The sequence below is a fragment of the Protopterus annectens genome, chromosome 5.part0 (genome assembly GCF_019279795.1).
Source record: "Protopterus annectens isolate FY-2018-M chromosome 5.part0, PAN1.0, whole genome shotgun sequence".
NCBI lineage: Eukaryota > Metazoa > Chordata > Ceratodontiformes > Protopteridae > Protopterus > Protopterus annectens.
Window position 1 is genome coordinate 1146575928 of NC_056735.1, and position 23703 is coordinate 1146599630.

The window sequence follows — 23703 nt, forward strand, 5'->3', positions numbered from 1 at the left end:
GATTTCTCAAACCTGGGTAGGGGATAGCCACTGGGACATTGCTACCCCTTTCCACTAAGGTGCCAGTCCAAGCCTCACTGTGGAGATCAGTCATCAGATCTCCCTTAGACTCCTCCTGCCATACACTGCAAATTCTCAGCACCAGCACCTCCCCATCATGGTAAGGTTTTATCATGTTAACATGGTGCAATCTGTGCCCCTGCCTCTTGCCTAGCAGGTTTACCATGTAGTTAACATCACTGACCTTCCTTACCACTTCAAAGGGTCCCACCCAAGCTGCCTGCAACTTATTGTATCTGCAAGAATGAGAACCATAACCTGCTGTCCCACAGCATACTCTCGTGCTTGAGCATTCCAGTCATACTAGACCTTTTTCTGCTGTTGGGCTCCTGCCAGATTCTCCTGGGCCAAGCCCATGAGCTCCCTAAGCCCTGTCCTGAGATTTAGGACATATGCCACAACAGACTCCTTGTGGGATTCACACTCATCCTCCCATGACCACGAATCAAATCTAAAGGCCCCTTCACCCTATGCCCATACAACAACTCAAAGGGTGAAAAACCTGTTGATTCCTGGAATACCTCTATGTAGGCAAACAGCAGATGAGGCTCATACTTGTCCCACTCTCAAACTAGTCTGCAAATACCTGTAGCATGGTCTTTACTGCAGAGTTTAACCACTCCACATGACCATTAGTGTGTGGGTGGTAGGGGTGGTCTTTAGGAACTTCACCACACAGCGCACCCACAGAAACGCCATCAGGTCTGACATGAAATGGGCACCTCTGTCAGTCAGTATTTCTCTGGGAAACCTACCCTGTTGAAAATTGCTAACAAAGCATTTGTCACCTTTTCTGCCTCAATGGAGGACAGAGCCACTGCCTCAGGTTATCTAGTAGCATAATCTACTACCACCAGGATATACTTCTTCCTTGTGGAACTTGTACTTAGAGGTCCCACAACATCCATAGCTACCATCTGAAATGGCTCCACAATCACATGCAAAGGCATCAAAGGAGTTTTGACCTGGTCTCCTACCTTGCCTACTTTTTGGCACTGCTCACGGGTCCTGCAGTTCCCTGTTACATCCCTTGCAATCCCAGGCCAATAAAAGTTCTGCATAATACATCTACTGGTAAGCTTTATGCCCATATGACCTGCAAAATGAATGCCATGGACTATGGCTAGAAGTGCCAGATGGTAGGTTTTGGGCACTACCAACTGCTGCATTACCTCACCCTCTATGTCCCCCAGGTGTCCACTCTCTATACAGCAACTCTTTGTTATAGTACACAGACTCTCTTTTTCCTTGAGAATTAGATGCCTCCCTAGCTACCTCCCTCAAACCTCATAATGTAGGGTCTGAGAGCTGAGCCTGTTTCACCTCTACCTTTGTGACGCTTCCCAGCTCCCTTTGCACAGGAAGTCTAGTATCCTCTGACAGTGGTGCTCCACTGTCAGCCTGTGTACTGTCACTTACCTTTGCTCTTTTAGTCCACTCTGTCCAAGAGAACATCAGTACCTACCAGCAACTGTGGCTCACCGTCAGGCTAACTGCTACAGGGTAGTCCCCTCGCTGAAATAGCCACCTCACCAGCCCTGGCTTCAGGTGTGGGGTCTGTCTGGGTCTCCCCTGGGCTACCAGCCCCACATGACTGTCTCCAAGCCTGACTGCATGTAACTGAATGCACACAAAGTGCTGCATTACCAAAATCATTCCCTATCAGCACATCTGCATGGATATCCTCAAACACATCTACTTGCTTGCTTCCTTTTCCATTCCCCCAGTCAATGTGAACCCTGGCCAAAGGCATTTGGAATGGGGTCCCTCCTAAAGCTCTGACTGGCGTGGACTGCCCAAGCAAGTACTGCTCCTCTAACTACTGCAGGCTTCAAAATGGTTAGGTCAAAGGCTGTGTCTCAATTAGTTGTGGCCTGTCTTCCATCCACTAAGATAGGATACAAACTCTGTTGATAGTTTGGTACCCTTGTTGTCTCCAGACAACTTACCACTGGCATACTGTTATTCCCACTTGCTGGCTCCCCCAACTTTTGTTCCCCACCTTGCTTCAATGGACATTTGTACGCTATGTGGCCTGTATGGTTACATTTAAAACATCTAAACCTTGATCCTGGTTGTGTACCTACATTAGTGGCTTCCCCTGTTACCAGTGGACTCTGTTGGGGTGGTTTAGGCTGCCCACCATGGGATCCCTTATATCCATGTGCAGCACTGGGTATACCCTTCTTGTACAGTGATGCCCTGCTTGCTAAGTAGAGATCCCGTTTTTTCCCTAGCTCATCTGCAGAGTTATACTCCAGGTCTGCCAACCAGATTCTCATGTCCTCAGGCAAACCTTTAAGGGCTTGTTCCCTCACCAGAAGGTCTGCCAGCCTTTCAAAACTGGTGACCTGACACTCACCCACCTACCTATGAAAATAAGTGTTTAACTCAGAAATATAATCACATACAGTGTCATCTGCCTTGCGTCTATGCTCATGAAACTTTTCTGTAAGCTTCAGATATTAACTTAAAACATTCCAATAAACATGGTGTAACTTTGTCATAGTTTAAACAATTAGTATCAGACAGTATAGCAACAGCAGTTACAGATTTACCATATAGTAAGGTGGTCAGAAACCATACCCAGAACCCTTGGTCAACATTATACTGTTTTTACACACTATTTTACATATATGAGTAAAACTATCAAAATTATCACCCTCGGTAAACTGTGTAAGAAATATACTGACCTTTATTGCTTCTGGGGGTTCAGTTATTCCCTTCCCCATAACATCTGTGATGCAGACAGAGAGTCAGCATCTCCCTCTCATGTTTGCACAGTTTCTCATATTCTTTGCCCTGCAAATGCCGCAGTCTATCTGCTAATTCTAATTCCAAATGTTTGGCCTCAAGTTCAAGTCCTCTGAAGAAAACCTGAGCTGTCCTGTTTCTGAGGGCTGCAAATCCCCATCATCAGACTGGTTGTCTTCCTGGTTGCTGGTATGGGCTACAGCTGCAACTAAGGCTGAAATAATTTCCACTTTGGTCAGGCTGGCATGCACCAGTCCTTTGGCTTCAGACACCTTCGTCAACTGTTTTTTCTGTCAGCTTGCAACAATCCTCTGATGAAATCTTTGCTTGCTTTCCATGACTAAACTAACAAAAAATAAAATAAAACTGTTGAAACTCTGTATGTTTACCTTGTGGCTGATGAGAGTATACACACCTTCAGTGACAACTGCCAACAGGCTACAGAAGTTCAAATAATATCCCACCACTGTCTCCAATATGTGACGCTCCTCCTCTGTGCCAGTAATCAAGGAGTCTCAATCCTCATCACAGACTCCAGTGAGGGAAGTTCACTTGGAACAAAAATAGATACACACAGTATTTTTAGATGCAGCTCTCTTAAGCATAATTTCTCTTAAGAACACACAGGGAACACACTCCTGTCCTGGGGCTTGGTTTCCCTCTCTCTCACCAGGCCCCAAATAAGACCCAACACTAACCACAGCTGTAGAGTTGAGTCCTCAGCTGTGTGTTCCAACCAAGTCCTCCACCACCCTCTCTGTGAAACCAGGTCGGTGTCCCTGTTCCAAGTAGCTGAGACACACACACTGAGATTTAATTTTCACATAGACACACACACACACACACACACACACACACACACACACACACACACACACACACACACACACACACACCTGGAAAAGGCTGGCATAGATTTACCAGCTATGCCCCATCTGGCCAGACTATAAGGGAGATACTGCCACCAGAACACTCCAAAGCCAGCTACTCCAAGGCTCTTAAAAGGGTACCCAATTATATTGAGTAAAATTAATACTAATACAAATGGTCGTGTTTGACCAATGCAGTAAGGCTTTCAGGAGCAGCCACGGTGTCACCAAATAAATATATGTACTCTCAAAGGTTAAAATATTATCTAAAGGACCAGTGACAATGAAAAGTTTAAATATATTTAATAATAAAAGAACATAACAATACTAAATATCTATTTGCAATAAATACCAGAGTTTCAATCACAGGAAATATTAAAAAATGACACCAATGGATAGATTCACACAGATATAGAAAACAGTACTTAACTAATCTCACTATATTTTCCCGACCGAGCTAAAGAATTACCATTCCCTGGTTACTTACTAAAGCAAGGCAAGATTAAGTGGGTAAGTGCTCTTTCTTTGTCAGGTTTCACAGACAGACTGCCCTGAGACTTCTGTCTCATCTGGTATTAAAACATCATTTCAGTGCTGGATTACAAAATGACATGATATACATCATCTGACTTCTGGTTCCCACACTACCCCCTTTACTAGAAAATGAACCAGAATCTAGCACATATGTATTACCATACATACACTTAAAGCTTTGCTAAGATGTGTTATAGCATCTGGAAGCTATAAAACCATTTCAAAAACGTCAACCCTTCCAGGCTAGCAATTAGTTCACACCTATGGACAATACAGTAGAATTCCTAGTACTGGTTTTCACAGATATTTTGTCTCTGGTTACAATCAGAACTCTAAGATACAATGTTTATGGCCTAAACCAGGTAATTTCATTTCAGATTATTTTTCAAAATTAGCTGGACTGAGATTAATCTCTTCTCTTCCAGTATCCTCTGTTACAATAGGGTCTATATTCAGTGGGGGCTTGTGCTATTGTACTGCAGGACTGCAGTCCCCCCAGCTGCACAAAAACAGGAAAAAACAAAATAAAAAAATTAATGAGTCCTGGAACTCTGCGCATGCATGCTTGGAACTCAGATCTGGACTGCTGTTTAGCCAGTTCGGATTAGGAAAGAAGGCAGCAGTCTACAGATGCCCCAGAAGTCTATGTGGTTACAACTGCATAGACTGGAAGGGGATCATACTACAAGGTCAGCAGTCTGTGCATACTCAGAATGGAACTGGAGGCTGGATTCAGCAAACACACACGTGCAATCGGAAACAGGAGCTGCTGCAATGGATTCATTCTTTCTGGCTTTTGCAGTTAGGAACAGGACTTTTGTATTCCCAAAGGACAATTGGAAAAGGCTGCTTTTGCTTTGCTTTTATGTAGGTGCTGTTTTGCAGTTAGGAATGGGACTTTTGCTGCTTTGAATGATGGACTCTGCTGTGTGTGTGTGTGTGTGTGTGTGTGTGTGTGTGTGTGTGTGTGTGTATAATACCCAGTTAACTATAACTGGTGGCTAGAGAGTAACTCAAGCTCAAACCTTAAATCTTGTGTGGAGGTAGCAAGAGCCTGAATTCCCTACCCACCACCACTTGTGAAAAGTGGTCAGATTTGTGCCTCATATTTTTGTTCTGTTCCTCATAAAATCTGTGGTTTTCTGGATTTTTAACTCACTAAATAATGACAGACATTTGAATTTCAGGCTTCATATTCTTCAGAAAGTACATGGTAACACAAAATATTTTATTCTAGCAATTTTCTAAGTTTATAAGATCAATATTTGAAATTTGCCCCTATTTTTGGGGCTGTATTCCCCTCATTTTTGACTTTGTCCAGTTTTTTTGTGCTACAAGGTTGAAAGCTATGGTGAGAACTGAATTCAGTGAATATGTCTGGGGGCTGTATACAACCCATTATTGGCTTTGTCCAGGTGTTTTTTGCTAAAAGGTTGAGAGCTATGGCGAGAACTGAATTCACTAAATGATAGCCATTTCAGTTTCAGTTTTCCTGTCTTTCAAGAAACAGCTGATTTGGCATAGTGGTATGTTGCTCTGACTGTAGTGCACAGGGCCCTGGGTTCAAGCTTGGCAGTGAAATGCATAGTGGTAGCACATTTTATTCTAGCAACTTTCCAAGATTATACAAGCAATGTTTAAAATCTGTCCCTGGTTTTTGGGCTTTTGTCCCCCCCCCCAGTATATGTTGGCTTTTTCCAGATTTCGTGTGCTCATGTGCTGCAAAGTTGAGAGATACAGTTGAGTGTCGAGTGGATTTTACAAGGAGCTAAGAGCTTCAGGGGAAGAGAAGTTTAGTGCTGCTTATGCTGAGTCTGCTTGCATTGTTAATAGCACAACAGGTAGTGTCCTTGCTTTCAATGCAGAAGGCTGTGGGTTCTATTCCCACAGTATGTAGATGCATTGCTAATACTGTACTGTGTTGTACTTTTAAAGGGGGTGGATGCTGCAGTCCTGAGAATGTCCTCTTTGGTGGAGATACCTAGTAATTATGAACCTGTTATCAGTTTGCCATCCATTCCCCTATTGCAACATTACTAGCTTATCATTCTTTTAATGTAACATGGCCAATTTATTCCTCAAGGGCAACAGGCACTTTATTTGTAGATGAAACAACCTCTTCATTAGTTACAGATCTCTTTAATGTGGGATTATTTAGATGTCTTTTACTTATGCAGAGATTGTGCATATTTACTGATACTGGTGGATTATAAAAGTTTGAGCAGACTTTTATTATGGAAATGTTCTGAATTGGGCAGTTTTGTCATTATTGGTGCATACATTTTGTTTCATTGTTTACTGGAAAAATGTTAAAAACAATACATTTAAAATGCCCTCTAATAACTTTACTATATTATACAAGGAATATAATTTAACACAATCAGGAAGGTGTATTAAAGAACACATGTATGTTTTGTGTGCAAGGGGCCTATGATTTGAAAACAGCCCAAAGTTAATCTTTATATGCCACTGGCCAGATGCATTTTCTTTGAATGTGGGTTTCAATGCTGTTTCAATGCATGTGAGTTTCAAGGGGAGATAATGCTAAGTCTATTTTCATTGTGAGACTGCATTGCTTTGTTTAGCAGATGTCTATTAGTGTTTGTGCTGTAAAATGTAAAATAAAACTTTTAAATGAAATCCAAATCACCGTAGAAGTAAAGCAATATGCACATTACAATGTTTATGGTAAATGGGGTGAAATAGTCAAGTAATGGGACACTGGAATGGCTGCAGGGTGGAGGCTCCATTCAACCATGATTTTGTGAGGGGGGGAAGGGCAGCAAACTCAAAGACAGCCCCGGCTGAAGTATACCTCTCCACTGTCCAGATTTTCACAGAATGAATAGATTTTTTTTATTTTTGGTTTGTTCCTCATAACATTTGTGGTTTTCTGGCAAATCATTTAGGAATGAAGCCACTAAATAATGACAAACATTGAGTTTCAGACTTCATACCTTTCAGAAAAATGGATGCTAAAGCAAGACCTGTTATTCTATGAACTGTCTAAGTTTATACAAAAGCAATTTTAGTACTGTCTGTATGTTCCCCCAATATATTTGGCCTTGTCCAGATTTCCTGCATTAAGAGGTTGAGGTATGTGCAAATAAATCACTTTATAAAATTAGGTATATCCAAACCTCTCAACTGACCCCGACTTTGGCTCAAAATGTTGCTCTCCCACTAAAAATCCCACTGTAAAATGGCAATTTTGGAAGAAAATGTGGAGGGTTTGCAATTCATAAACAATTGTAATGATCAGTTATAGATTACTTTTATTTCAGAAATGCATGTAGATTCTTGTTTTGTCAGCTGCTCAACTTAACAGTACTAATATTAAATAAGTGTCCTTTCTTTGACAGGTTCCCAGCTATATTGTTTGGCTATTTTATATTTCTGCATCACATTTGTGGTCCGTTTTTCATAAAATTGTGGTTTTCTGGCAAATTAGTGGCAAATCATTAAAAATAGAAGTTAGAAAATAATGACAGACATTTGTGTTTCATATTTCATACCTTTCAGGAAATTCATACTAATGCAAGACCTACTATTCTATTATCTTTCTACATTTATAAGAGCAATATTTAAAAATTGTCCTTATTTTTGGGTCTTTGTCCCACTTCTATTTATGGCTTTGTCCAGATTTCTTGCTCTGAGATTGAGAGGTATGACAAATGTGTCAGGGCCATCACCATCAGCCAGAGACATTTCAACTTGTGACATACATTTTGCACCCCACTCCCCCTTGTAGTGACTCTGGATGTGTACAAGCAAGGCAAGGGGCAGTTATGCAATGTAAGTGTGCAGAGTATCCCCCCATCCAAGGTAGACACAAGTACTACAGTGGCTTTTCATCTGTCCTTGACTTTGCAGAATGTTCTGGTTTTCTGTCATATTGTTGCTCTGTGTTTAAGTAGCAATGCTTTAATGACCATCAGGTAAGCTTGTCTGAGATTGTAAGATGCAAGTAAGTTTTAATAAGCATACTGTTAAAGAAATACCAACATTGGAAGCCTGTTTGCTGTTGTCATGCAGACAATATTTGCATAACTATATAACATATAAGCCTTAGATATTGAAATGCACATGACATGACAGTATTTGTAATAAAGGACAAGATTACAGTATATTCAGAAGCTCATTACATTTGCTGGAGACTTGCAGTCATCTTTGCAGTCTTTACCCGTAAACTAAACATAATGCTAATCTATCATGTGTGGTCCATAACCTGTGCAGTAATCCTTTAAGCAATTTATTTTGAGCTGGTTTCTTGTTTGCTGTTCATTTTTTACTTTGATCATGTTTTCCCCATGAAACAAACAGATAGTTGTTGACAGACAGCAGGTCTTTTTTGGATAAGACACATGTTTGTGGGGGTATCACAGAGACTGCTACTTTCAGCATGTTACTTGGTACTTTTATAAAGCTGAATATAAATTATAATCAGAGCTGCAGTACAAGAAGTGGTTTAAGTTGAGTGTGGCTTGTTTTTTTATATTTGATTTTGAATGGCATTCCAGTAATTTATTTAAAAGGTCATTTATTTTTTCATGCCTCAACCTTTTTGTTTCCATCTAGATATTAAGTAAGCTGTCATGTAGCCAATGCATTGAAATATTTTTTTTCTTCTACACTTCATTTTGTCTTGATTGGACTCCCATAATGATGGTTTGGCACCCATGGCAGTGTATTTAATTAAAGTCCCAGTTTTTGTGGTTTTGAGCATAGCTCCTTCCCTTTCTAGTTGGTCACACCCCTTCCCATTGGCCCCACTCATTCAACTGTCTCCTGCAGCCTCCTTTGATTTGAAGTCACCAGCCCCCACTGTCTATATTACCTTATCGAAAGCTGATGAGAGCTAATGCTCTTTGATCAACCAGTAAATGTCAAACGCACTAAATAGCGATGGCACGGAACAGCAATTTTTTTCCCAGGGGAACAGCATATTTACTTAAACTTGATTTTGTCCAGCTTTACTACTTGGCATACCGTAAAGTTTATATTTCTTACAACTAAAAAAAAATACATGATTACTTTAATATCTTTGACACTACAGTCACTGAAAAGACTCCCTCCACGTTTGAAATACCCCTGAGCACACAATACACAAAGCTGCTTTACTATAGAACGTAATTTATATCATGAAATATTTATACAAATACCAAGAACAAAAATCATTTACTTTCAGTTACTTTTTTCCCTTTTTGTGTCCTTCGAAACATTAATGACAAAGTGGGGTATATGGGTTTATAGTCCACCCACAAGTTTAATAAAGTCAACAAAAATCCAATCTGTCTAAGCCACTTTTCTTTGCACAGTCATATTTCTCAAATGTTACTGATGCTTTATAGTCTCCCATTTATTTACTAATTTTAGTGTTGCTGTTCTTCCTTTTCATCTTTATCTCCCAACACCAGCCTGTGGATCAGTTCCAATGATCATCTGATCCTTTTAGGTATCTCTTGTGCTTTTTTTCTGTCTCTCAAGCATTTTCCTTTGGAACACTGGAAAATGTTTCAATGGCAAAGTCTCCTTATGAACTTTCTCAGAAGAATGAGAAGCAGCGTCCCCTTTTGTTTGCTTACTTTTTATTGGATAAACTTTTTTATTTCTTCCTTAACCTCTTCTGCATCCAAAATGTCTTTGATCCTCCAGGAAAAAAATATTCTAAAGACAGGTGGATACAGCAGATTCAATCTCACACTTTCCTCTCAACATTACCAGATTACTGGGATAAATTTCCCTTTCTTCTACCTGGTGTATAGTGAATAATCATTTTACGCAAACACTCTGCCATCACCAATTTTTAATACTTTTCCCTTCTGCCAGTTTTTGCCAGGATCAACTCTTTCTACTGGTATGATTGGATCTTTAAAAATACAGGTCTTGGCTGCTTTCTCATGCTCAGGTTTGGAGTATACACTTGATGTACATCTTCAGTTAAATCCTGCTGTGGAATACCAGTCCAGCTGCTTATTTGCTCTTTCATAACACTAATACACACTGTTCCTTCCAGTTTCTCTGGTACAGTGGAACATCTAAGGTTCTCTGCTCACACTGCCTTCTAACTCTACCATTTTTGGAAACAACTCTTCTTGAGACTTCTCATATTCAGCCTGCCTTTTCTTCATTTCAATGATTTTTGCACTTTTATCAGCTCGCCTGAATAGCTAGTTAAAGCTTCCAGCCTTTTGTTATTTGAGTTGATATATTCCCTCAAGGTTTCATTTATTTTAATCACCTCTGAGTACATTTGATTTATTTTTTCCTCTGTATTACTGAAAGTGATCTATATTACCAAAGCTGAAGCTTGAAATTACAGTTATGTAAGTTGATCACTGCTGTAGTAGCCTTAGCTATATGGAGTTATATCCTGCCAAGTATATTATAAACAGACAGTTTTCAAAGCTTCAGAGCACTTTACCCTTACCCAAACTGTCAAGTTTGGGCACCAAGCCCTTCAGAGCTTTCCTGCCAGCAGAGAAAGGGAGGCTGAGTCCTTAAAGGGCAATGTTAGGAACAACAACAATAGATGTCCACACCCAGCTTAAAAAACACACCAAAAAACAAGGGGGGGATGGAGACAGGTTGTAGCTACTATAGCAGTAATCATTCAAACAAATATCTGTTATGCTAAGTTCAAATTACACAACTGTACTATGCTCATCCAATTGACCACTGCTGCAGTAGCCTTAGCTATATGGGTAGATTACCATAGCTAACTACATTTGGGAGGTAGAAGGACAAGAGTCCAGAAGTCCCTGGAGAATGATCTGGACCTAGAGAAGGAATCAACCTCATAGTGCTTTGTAAAAGTATGTACAGAGGAACAAGTAGCAGTTTCTAGAATAATTTTAGAATCCAAAATGACATTAATAGAACCTGCCGGAGGGACAGATTTGTTTTCCAGAGGTTACCACACCTTTGGAACAGACTCCCACTTCATGTCAAACAAAGCACCTCATTGGCCCTGTTCAAAAGCAGTCTATATGATTGGATGGGTTACTGTAAATTCACCCTGGGGGTTCCACCTGTGTCCCTCTTGGACAGGGGCAATAGGTGTTGTCATGGAAATAAGGGTAGAACTTGTCTAGGCTTATAAGGGCCCTAGGGCCATTAGCCTAGTAACTTCCTATGATCCTATGATTCTGTGAACCCTTTCCAAGAAGCCATAGATGAAGCCAAGGCCCTGACAGAGTGGGACCTGATCCTGCCTGGAATAGATTTGTTATGGTGAGTATAACAAAAGGTTAATATCCTTGGACAACCATTTGTAAATAACCTGTTTTGACACAGGTTGTCCTTCTTACCTTCTCAAGAAATAAGCAATTTATCCAAAGATCTGAAAGATTTAGTTATGTCCAAATAGTACTCAAATTGTCTGTGGTAATCTAAGGTATGGAGTATCCTTTCTCCCTCATGTTTAGATTCAGGATAGAAAATAGAGAGATGGATAGTTTGGCTTGAAGTAAGCTTTGATACCACTTTAGGCACAAAATAAGGATTAGTTCTTAAAGAAACATTGTCGCTTTGGAAAATGAGGTAGGGTTGACTTACTATAAGAGCTTGTAACTCAGATGGGATCCGTACTTATCCCCGAATAAACTTTTCACCGAATTACTGATGGCTGGGTATACTTACGCAAAAATGCTTTTCACCAAAGTAGCATTTTCGCATAAGTATGCCTGTTGCGGAGGTCGTACTACGGTGTGGATAAGGGAAAATTCCCTTTTCCCCACTGTAGTGCAATCTCAGAGTGAGAATATTAAAGTAGGGGTGTGTAGGGGGTGCAGGGGGGCTTGCCCCCTGCATAAACATTAATTTAATGTTTTTATTTTTATTTAACAGTTCAGTGAAAGAGATTTTTCGGTGAAAGCGCTTTCGCTAAATTGTGTTCGGTGATATTGGATTCGGACTGTTGAACTTTCATTGCCTAAAATGAATTAAGACCCTATCATCCAGGCAATCAATTGAAGATGACTGATGTCAGGGTGTAGCAAACACCCCCTGTTCTTGTGCGAGTAAATCCAGTCGGTGAGGAAGCATGTGGTAATTGCCCCTGGCCATTTCCAAAAGGGAGAATCACGATTTCCTGGGCCACAATGGAGTCACCACAATGATCTGGGGGGATTTCTTATGAATCTTCAGAAGTACCCTGGTTATAAGGAGAAAGTGTGGAGAAGCATACAGGAACACTCCTGTCCAAAGATCCTGGAACAGAATCTTACTAGCTGACTGCTCAAAGATGAGGCGAAGAGTTCTGCTTGAGGAACTCCCCACAGATAGATGGAATTTTGGAAGATCCACTGATCTAGTCTCCATTTATGAGGGTCTGCCATGGTCCCTGCTTAGCTTGACTGCCACAGACTTTTTCTCTAACAGAATGTAGGATGCCTGTAGAATGAAACTGTTCTGTGGAGCTATATCACAAGCTAACATGGGTAGTCTTCAAAGGGGGTATATGACCTGGCTCCCCCCTGATTGTTGATGTACCACATGACTGTGGTATTGTCTGTAAGCACTTTGGGAACATTAAAACTCATACAGTCATATCCTATGCATATGATTTACAAATCATAGCAAAAAATAAGGCTGGATGAAAGAAGTATTGATAGCTTTAGGGTGATACAGGGAGACAGTGGTTTAGTATTAAAGAGAACTCTAAAGGTTTAGAGCAGAGATTCTCAACCTTTTTCATCTTGTGGCACACACAAACTAATTGCAAAAATCTTGCGGCACACCAAAAATATATTATATTTTTTGCCTGACAATAAATAGGTATAATTTTGATTTAGAAAATCTTTTCATCATTTTTACTTGCATTTAATATTTAATGAGATATCTGAACTTGATATTGTTTCAGAATGTCTTTTGTGCGAGGCTGACTTTTGGGCAGGCATACTCTTAGATCTTCTTCCATGGTTTCCAGCCGTGATCTGTTTTTTGTTCTTAGTATTATTCACTGCAGAAAAGCTTGATTTGCACAAATATGACATGGAGAAAGGAAGAAGTGCTTCTATTGCTTTTTTTGTAATACTGGGAAATTCACTTTCACAATAACCAAAATGAAGTAGTATCCGTTGCTGAATGTTTATTTTTTAATTATCTATCCTTTCTTATCTGTCAACTCATTTTCTTCTGTAATATTTAAGTTTGTCAGTTTGCACACATTTAAGACAAATGGATCTCTTATCCAATCCAAGGATATGTCAACTGAGGGAAAATATTTTTCAGTATTTATACTAAGTAATCTTAAAGTTGGCAAAATTAGATCTATAAAACTTCCATCTAGTTTCCATCTTTTCGTTAGCTCAAACATTTCTACTGCATTTTCTCTTCTGATTGATTCTTCCCAAAGCATTAGTTTTTCTTTGAAAGCATTAATTTTGTCAGTGGAAGTAAGAATATTTTCACAATTTCCTTGCGTACTTTTATTAAGTATGTTCAAAGATTGAAACAAATCAGAAGTAAATGCAACCTTATTGCATCAAAGCTCATCACTGAGAAAATTAGCTAAATGACATTGTTGAGTTGTCAAAAAAGTTAGAACTTCCTCTTTTAGTTCATAAAATCTTAATAGAACTTGACAACGAGATAACCACCTAACTTATTTTTATTTATTTATTTTACATTGGTTTACCGTGAAAGTCAGTCTGGGCACAGGTCCTTTTTCAGTGGAGGCCTGAGTAGAAAAGCTCACACACAGAGTTCCAGTTACAGACATTTTAGCAGTTTAACATATAGGATACTATATCGATAAGAAATAATGCAAAAATAGAAAACATGCATTTCATTTCATGGAAAAAAGTCCCATCATAGCTCATACTGCTACAGGTGTAGTTGATATAATCGAGAGGGCTATACACATACAGATGTAGTTGCTACAGATGTGACTGAAATGATAAAGAGGGTTATAAACTTAACAGATGAGGTTACTACATTCCGTTACTTAAATAAAGAGGGTAGAAGATCGTTTAGGAAGGCTTAATAAGGGGAGTAACAAGAACATAGCCAGGTGTCCACTAGGTGTGACATGAGGAGCTTTTTGAATTGTGAAAGAGAGCTGTTAGAAGTTATTGGGGTTGGCAGCTTATTCCAAATTTTAGGAATACAGTTAGAGAGGAGAGATTACCCAGCTGAGTTGTTGGCTTTGTTGGTATCTAGAAGGTGTTGGTTACTGGAGTGAAGAGATCGGGTTGAGGTGTATGGTTGAATGAGTTTTTGGAGAGAAGGGGTTTTATTGGGTTAGTGGAGAAATTTGTGGAACATGTTTGTTGATTAAAGTGTAGAAGCTGTGGGAATTTGAGCCAATTAATCTGTTTTCGTGCTATACAGCGATATATGTAAAGCTCCAGTGGCAAAATTAATTTTATTATAGCAAGATTCCAGTTGGTTTAGGTCCGTTTTGCTGAGGAGGCATAGAGGAGGTATGTGTGGACTATGGTAACTTTCGTGTTACTTGTAAGAAATTGTTTGTGTCTACATAGGAGACCTATTTTCTTGTGAACCTTTTTGATGGTTTGGGCTATGTGAATATTGAATTTCAGGTTATCAGTTTCTAACTTGAGCAGTTTAGTGTGATAGTTTTGTTCTGTACAGAAGATATTAAAGGACTGGGAAGATGAGGGGAATCTGGTTGGGCTATAAAGAAGGAGCTTAGTTCTGCTGGGATTTAGAATTATCTGGGAGTTAGTGAGCCAGGTTTCTACTGACAGAAAGGAATCTTGGGTTTTGGCGTGGAGGTCTTCCAGTGTGGGGGCAGCACATATTAGGGTAGAGGCATCAGTGTATCTGTATTGTACTACAGAGGCTTCCGATGCTGAGGTCCTAAGGTGGTTAGTGACTAGAGAGAATAGTGATGGTCCAAAGATTGAGCCTTGTGGAACCCCTGGGGAGACTGGAAGAGAAGAATGTTGGTGTTGCTACTGGATGGCTTGCAGTCATCCTGTTAGATAGCTTTCAAATCATGCAATAATGAAAATGCTGAGGTTTAGAGTGGAGACAATATTGATGAGTTTATTGACCATGTCAAAGGCCTTGGATAAATCTAAAAATATGGCTGATACAAACTCGCTTTCTATGGTGGTTAACAGTGTTAGTAATGGACGGTGGTGCTGTGCGTCACAAACAAGATGCTAAAACTAGGGAGCCTTCTGCATTGTCTTGTAAGCGTTTTATTTTTTATTCCTTTCATCAGCTGCAAAAGATCTGAGGTCTATGTATTTTTCACAGGGAGATGCTAAATGTTGGCAGTTTCTAGCTATGGGGTTTCTCACCTGGGATAGTCAGGTGACAAAAAGTGACGTCATGCTGCAAGTATCTCAGCAGCAATATTTGAGATATTAATTTAAGATGTCTCTGAGAGAGCGACAGGACATTTTGTATTTGTTTATGTCCTCAGCTGGGAAAACCCACTCACCACATCTGCCTTGCTTGCTCTGTAAGTAAGTTAACTAGGGTACAGTAATTTCTTTTAGAATCAGTAAGGAATATAGTAAAGATTAGGTTAGATTTTTTTTGTATTTATCTGAGACTCTCCTGCAATGTTGTTTTAAACATTTCCTGTGATTTTGAACTCTGATGTCACTGTGAATACATATTTAGTATTGTCTTGGTCTTTTATTATTAAACATATTTAAACCTTTCAATTGTGGCTGGTCTGTCTGGAGATATTTAAGCTGAGTACTTGCATATCTATTTGGTGACACTGTGCAGGCCACTCCTAATAGCCTTGCTCTTGGTCAAACTTAACAGTAACATTATACAGTAAGATAGGACACCCTTTGCTGATGGCCTTAAAGTAGCTGATAAGTAGTAGCTGGTGGCAGTAAAAACTACTGTACAGTCTGGGCAGCAGGGGGCATTGCTAGTAAACCTGTGCCAGCCTTCCACGGGTGTGTGTGTGTGTGTGTGTGTGTGTGTGTGTGTGTGTGTATGTGTGTGTGTGTGTGTGTGTGTGTGTGTGTGTGTGTGTGTGTGTGTAAATCAAACCTCAAAGTGTGTGTGTGTCAGCTACTTGGGCAGGGACACGAAGCACTGGTTGGACAGAGAGTGGACAGAGTGCTGGAGTCCTTGGCTTGGACACTCAGCTGAGATCTCAACTTTATAGATGTGCCAGTGAGGAGTATTACTGGGGATCTGGAGAAAGAGGTAGAAAAACAGCCCCATACTGACTGTGGTCTCTGTGTGCTAAGGGAAATTGCACTTTACTGTGTGTGTACTTGTCATCTTCCCAGTGTGTACATCTGCCACTGTTGTCAGTGGTGAGGATTGAGGCTCCTTGATTACTGAGCCAGTGCTGGGGCATCGCATATTAATTGGTGGGCAGTGGTGGGATATCCATGTCATACTGTGAAAGGGACGGAAGCCATGTTGGGTGTTTGATAGTAATTTGTGTGCAAGAAGGTAGTCTCATTAGTTGGGTTTGCATGATTCTTTCTAGTATTTTGGATAAGGGAGATAGAATGGCAAATGGACAATAATGGGTGAGTTCACTGGAATTATTTCACTTGTGTAGTAGTAGAATGTGGGAGGTTTTCCATATTATGGGTACCTGCCTTTCAGATATTGAATGGTTTATGAGTATGGCTACTGGGTAGACTATTGCTTAAGCTGCACTTTGTAGAAATTCTGCTGTAAGTTTGTCAGTGTCTAGAGTTGTTGGTTAAGTTTTTGAAGTAGATTTTTTGCAGTTATTACCGATGATATAAGTTGAATTGGGAGGTGGAGTCTTGGGATTTGGCGCTGCTCTGGGGGGGCAAGAGAAGGTAGGGTTACTGTCAAAGCCTGGAGAGTCTGCTAGCGATTGGATAGTTTTTATGAAGAATTTATTAAATTGGGGTTGCAATACTATCAGAATTGTTGGTTGTTGTTGTGGCAGGGGTGGTGAATTTACTTGGTTGAAGTATGTTATTAACTGCTGCCCAGAATTTTTTATTTTGGGGGGGTTGTATGTTTATTTTGGATGTTTTGTCTAATTTTATTTTTTTGTTTTATTCCATAGTTCTAAATATGTTGGCTTAGTTGTTTGTGTTTTGGGTTTTTTTGAAATTGTTACCAGGCTTTGTCTCTAGCCTTGAGTAGGGATCTACATTCTTTAGTTAGCCAGGGTGCATACTAGTTCTAGGGGGAGCATGGGAGTTTAGTATGTCTAAGAATGTGTTGTTGAATGAGTTAACTGCGTCTTCAAGAGGTAACTGTTTGACAGATTCCCAGTTACAACTATTTAGAGTGGTGATGAAGCTATTTAAGTTTAATTTTTTTTTTTTGTTTCTGATTAAGCGGGAGGTAAGTTGGATGACTTGTTGAGTCAGAGTCCTAAGAAGGAAGGATGGCTGATGGTCACTTAAACTGTCTGGCAGACAATCTGCTGAGATGCCTGAGAGGGTTTGCCAACTAAAATCCAGTCAAGAATTGACTGTCTTTTGGAAGATTTATCAGTCCTTGCAGGGGAGGCGACGAGCTAAGTAAAGCCATGGAGGTTTATGTGGGAAGATGGATTTTCTGAGGAGCAATTAAGCCAGTCAATGCTGAAGTCACCCATCAGGATTGTTTCTTGTGGGAGAGAATTGGATAGCCAGAGTAGTTTTTTTTTCCCAGAGTGGGAATATTGTTTCCTGGTGGGATATAACCACCACCAATATTGTGTTTTTGGGATTAATTTTTTAATTTGGCAAAAGATAAGTTCAGCATTGTCAAATTCAGGAATGTTTATGTCTATGTGGTCTAGAATTAGGTGATTTTTAAATATTATAGCTACTCCTCTGCCTTTTCTAGATTTCTTGTCTTTTCGTATAACATTGTAATCTGGGGCTGTTATTTCACTGTTGTTAACTTTTGTATTGAACAACAACTGCATGTGAAAAGCTTCCATTGGGGAACACAGTGCTGCAAACAATCTTGATTGCAATTGCCTGCTTTTTATATAGCTAACAATTGTGAACATCGTCGTGTAGTACTTTTTTTCAGCTCGGGACCAATAATTTTGATGCTAGTACTTCTCTGTGGAGAAAACAGTGAGTACAAATAATTCTAGGATTCTTTTTTTGAGCTAGTGTAACAAATCCTTTTACACTTCATGACAGAACAGGCACCATCCGTACAAATACTGATGCAGGGCAAGTTATGTCAATTGCTAGTCCCTCCACCAATAAGGGCCTACTGTCCTTAAGCACAGCCAAGACGAAAGTGTCGTGTTTTGTACCCATCTGTATTCGGGCTAGTCGGAGCATCTGTGCCACAGTACCTGCCTCTGTGATAATTCTTGTATTTACTTGATTCAAAATAAAATGGAGGCAAAGTGGCTTTTGGTGGGTTGTCGATGGACATTTTTGGTGGCAGCAACAGCAGGTAAGTAAAGTAATCCTTAAGTTTTCAAAGGGTATCTTTTTAAAAAATCTTGTGGCACACCTGTTGACCTCTCAGAGCACACTGGTTGAAACCCCCTGGTTTAGAGGATTTGGCAAAATACAGCAAATTTATTTTTCTTGGAAAGAAATATATGTTTTAGGGATCAGGTTTGGAAGGAGTTAGTGTAACAGCGGAGAGTAGTATTGTAAATTTTGGGAACCTTTTAGGTTGAGTTTTGGGAAAAAGTATAACTAATAAATTCTGTTATTTCAGGAAAAATTCTTATATGGCAAATATCTTCATGTTACCTACAGCAGGTGATAAGGGTATTATAACTACCTGAAAAGGAAAGAGACTAGGATTAATATATCCAATAGTTTTATGTTTTCTCTTTACACATGTATTGGGTATTAACAACATAATGTGAAGGGATTGCGTCACAAATTATGAGAATAAAATATGAACATTTTTGGTAAACAAGGCAAACTTTTAAAAGGTAAAACTCTCTAGAAAATGAATAAATAAAGAGATATCAGGAGAAAACAGTAATGTGTAAATTACGTGTGGAAAGTTATGAAAAATAAAATGGACTGGTTTAATGAAATATTACAAAAGTTTTATATTGTTTATCCTTGGAAAAATGTAAGTATAGATATTAAAAAAAATCAATATTCAATAGATGAAAGAGATGTAAACATTTGACATTATGTCAAGACTTTTTATGTTTCAAACATGAAAGAGTATGTTTTTGTTGTAAACAAATTGAAACTGTAGAACACGTATTTTTGCAAAGTGATCAAATAAAAACAGTGTGGAACAAAGAACACAAAGTAAAGATACTTGAAGGACTTGTTACAAAGAAGTCAAACATGGACATGATTCTGTATGTACATTTTCAAAAGCAAGGACAAAAATGTGCTGAAGAAAAAGAAAATTAGTTGGTATACTATGGGTTGTACGGTGAGTTAAGACAAATTAAATTCTGTTTAACAAAAAAAATGATTTTGTCTGACAAATTAAGAAAAATAAGATTGTGGTCATGGTATAAATGGTGGGGTCAATGTGTTTGTACTGTAAATATGCATAAAAACAATAGTTGTAGATATGTACATATGTCACTTAATATCTGATTTTTTTTTTTTGTAAATAAAGGATGTTACTATTTTCGGTAAGTGATGTGGGATCTTTTCTATCCACCTGAACTACCACCAACTTAGACAGATGAGGCCTTTGTTTATCATCTCACCCAAAGGATAATGCACTCAGGAGTACAGTACCTCCCTTTGTGCTACATTGCACTATCAATATTAGAAAATGCATCCAAATATTTGGTGCAGGAGTAGAACCACAACCTTCTGCACCAAAGGTGAGTGTACTACCTGTTGAGCTATTGAAACAGCTGGCATATACAAAATGAAATAAGAGAAATCATAAATGAAAGATCGTGGAAATAATTTTTATTAGTGTCCTAATCTACACCTAGATCTAGTATTATTCAGTTACTGTTTATTTATGGGAGTAGCAAAGAAGACAGCTATTCAAAATTTTATTCCACCAAATTTTCTTGGTGTGACAATCTTCTCTAAGATCCATCTCATCCATTAACTAAATTATCACTGCTGTACTGAGTGCAGTTGGTGATTATCACTATCTGGCAGTTTGGCAGAGAGTTTTAAGACTATGTGATTCTAGACCTAGACCCTGCAACAGTCCTCTAACTTCCACAGCCTCTGTCTTCTGTGTGAATCTGAGCAAGTCACATAACCATACTACAAACTGCTCCTGGATCACCCCTGAAGAAAGTGTCCAGTGACCTACCCAGTTAAAAACATTTTATTTAATTCAAATGAATATTTTTTTCTTTTTCAGCAGCTTGCATTTGCTTATCATAACCTAACAAAAATGGAGTGACCTAAGCATAACTTCTCACTGACAATCCTCCCAAGAGATTCTTCAAACTAACTTTAAACTCTTCCAGTTTGTAAAATGACCAAAATGTATTTTAAACTCTATAAAACCTGTTTATTATATTATAAATATAATATATATATGTATATACATACACACATACACACACACACTGCACATTCACCTGTAAAAAAAACTGGAGGAATGCCAATTCATCCACTGCATGCCTTTGAGGTGTTGGGAGGAAACAGTAGCACCTGGCAAATTATGGAAACAGTAGCACATGGCAAATTATGCACAGACAGGGAGGGTATGCAGAAGCAACACAGAAAAAGCTCCAGCCCAGAGCTCAACCAGACCAAAGCATTGTGAAATGGCAGTGCTACTCATTACACCGCTATGGCAATGAACGGTTGCTTTTTTACACATCCTTTTCAGGCCAAACCACCAAAGGTTGCCATCGATTGTAAAAGATATATGTTTGTGATGGAGAGTGAAATAAATTATAGTCAACTAGTTACTTTTAAATACACTGCAACCACGCCCCTCTCGCACATAATGGCAGTACCAATTATATTTGTCATAAAAATTTAAAAGAATTACAGTCAGCCTGTTCACAAGCATAAGTCAAAGAATATACTGCTTTTAGCAAATACTACTACTTTGTGTACTAACAGTGCTGCCACACCAGATCTCTGACTGTTGTTTAGCAGGCATCAGGAGTAATGCATGCTTAGCACTGTCCTCAATTTCACAAAAATGTCTCTGATTTTACCTCATACTTATGCCCTTTCCCCTTGCACAACTTTTGAGTTGCTGATAAATCATTCAGGATTATACACAGTACATCATGCCAGACATTAGAGTTTCATACTTCCTATATTGTCTCAAAAAATGATGCAAAACACATTTTTAAATGACAGAATAATATGTAAAAAAAAAAAAAGTATTCCTGATTTTGAACATTTATCCTGCCATTACTTTTGGCTTTACACAGAAAACTTCAGCAAAGAAGTTGACAGTTATACTATCTGGTGCCCTACCAGTATTTATGAAACTTCTTGAAAAAGAAAACCATACCTGAAGATCAAGAGCATCTGCTCTTAACATCCCAGGTAAGGACTGAAATCAGTTGTTCTGTGCTGCTGATGTGCTTGCTTTGCTCAGGTTCATTCACTGATTACTAGCTTTATCCAAATAGAATCATATCACAACCATGGTTAGGATAAACTGCATAATGGGAGAATGAATAATGATTTTTCCCTCCTCATTTTCCAATCAACCAGCAGCTGCTTTTGATGGGGCCCCACACAGTCGCTGATAATTAGGGTAGCCCCCACAGCCACAGGCATCACAGATAGCTAAAGCCAACTATGATATTACATTAGAGAAAATGCCCACCAACAGGATTTAAATAATTCAAAGGCACTATGTCAGTGGCAAAATATTTAATACAGTTATGAAACCTGCTGCTTTTCAAAACACTGTTGCTACAACCAGAGATATCTTTGAATTTATCTGGCAATAATCCTAAAAGTTATTATTAACAACCTGGTTTAAGTACACAAGACTGCTGTGCTAGATTTTGTGGGCTTGACAAACATGTAACAAAATAGCAAAACAAGATTTGTTGTGCTTAGGCTCCCCCTGGACCCGGGGGGGGGGGCTCCCCAGTGACCACAGGGTTTGCTGATGCCTAAAATTGACTATGCTCTCATTACATCATTTGGCAGGTGGTCCCACAGTGCAAGTCCTAATCTGGAGAAGGCTCTTTTTGCAATGATATTTTTGAATTTGGGCTTGGCTAGTAGGATAATGCCATATTGACTGCTTCCTAGTAAGTAGTTTTAATCTCCAACTAAAATTGCAATTTCTTTATCACCAAGCTCTTTTTTGCCGATTGTAGCCGCTGCATTTCTGTTTTACTATTATCATCTCCATCAAATACCCTATTTTGTAATTCCTCACCGCCGGTTAATTTTCCATTTTTTTTTCTTTCTTCTATGAAACATTTGCATGATACACAATAAAACATAAATCAATTTAAATCTGTTCCAGTTTAGGGCAGAGATTTTACATTCTTTTATTTCATCCATTTGTTGAGTTGTTAAGCCTGCTGACACAAGTTTTCAGGGATGACCAGGAGCACTTTCAGGTTAAGTGACTTGGTCAGTCATGCAGTAGCCAGATGGAGGTGGAAGGAATAGAGGTCTATACCTATGGGCACAAGAATAAGCCCATTAACGTGTCAGTGCTTTAGTCATCCATCCAGTAAGAGTGGCCACCCATGCATAAGGTGAAGGTGTTGCTATGTCGCATTGGTTGGGGGAGGGTACTGAGATTGCCATGCCATGACAGCTGTGGTCAGCAGCTGCAACACAACATACAGTGACCAGTTGAAGTTGTGAATCTCATGACACAGACCGTTCAGGCAGTACTCCTTTTCAGGTACCTTGGACATCCACATCATGGGAATCAGGAGGAAATACAGAGCTGCCACTAACAGAACCTGAAAGAGAATCACACATTTCAGTGTTTGGTTAACCGCATTCCTCAGGAAAGTTATGATAATAATTACTTACATACCTGACCTGCTGGACTGTATGACCACTGTGGGTACATGGTGGTTGTAGTACTACGATGTTCTTTCACCAGCATCACCTGTGGAACAACAAAGTTTCATCAGTAATATATAAAACAGAATATATACTGGTAAGTGACAGTAAGTAATGTGCACATGGCATAACCCTTACTCTAATGCTGCCCCTGCCCCGAGCCATACACCTTACCTTAGAAAAAAATATTTTCTTAACCCTGGCTCAGACGCACAACATACAGTACAACTACTCACACACACAGCCTTAACTCTAATCCTAACTCCCAAACACTCTTGCACACTCACTAAATCCATTCCATTACCTAATCCCATCTCTTCGAACCCGGACCCACAAGCACATGTACACCCCCCCACCCTAACACAAACCCACTTACCTTTTCAGACGAACAGACATTTGACAACACAGACATTCTGTAAACATGATCATTCAGCAAAATGTCACCCTTTTACACATTTCAAACAAATGAACATTCAGCAAAGTATCCAGAACCCATATGTAAATAAATATATATATATATATATATATATATATATATATATATATATATATATATATTTATATGTGTGTGTGCGCGCACGCGCGCATGTGTGTGTTTGTGCACAAATTAGTAC

At 39.2% G+C, this 23703-nt stretch overlaps 1 protein-coding gene across 2 annotated transcripts in view; it reads right to left on the bottom strand.

The window, feature by feature from the left end:
- The window catches only part of GPR45 (G protein-coupled receptor 45), a 362520-nt gene extending 339390 nt beyond the window's left edge, over window positions 1-23130 (bottom strand). For both annotated transcript variants that reach the window (XM_044071002.1, XM_044071000.1), the window contains exon 1: window positions 23061-23130. The gene's annotated coding sequence lies outside the window, so the exon portion shown is untranslated. The remainder of the gene's footprint in view (window positions 1-23060) is intronic.
- Window positions 23131-23703: the final 573 nt, after the last annotated feature.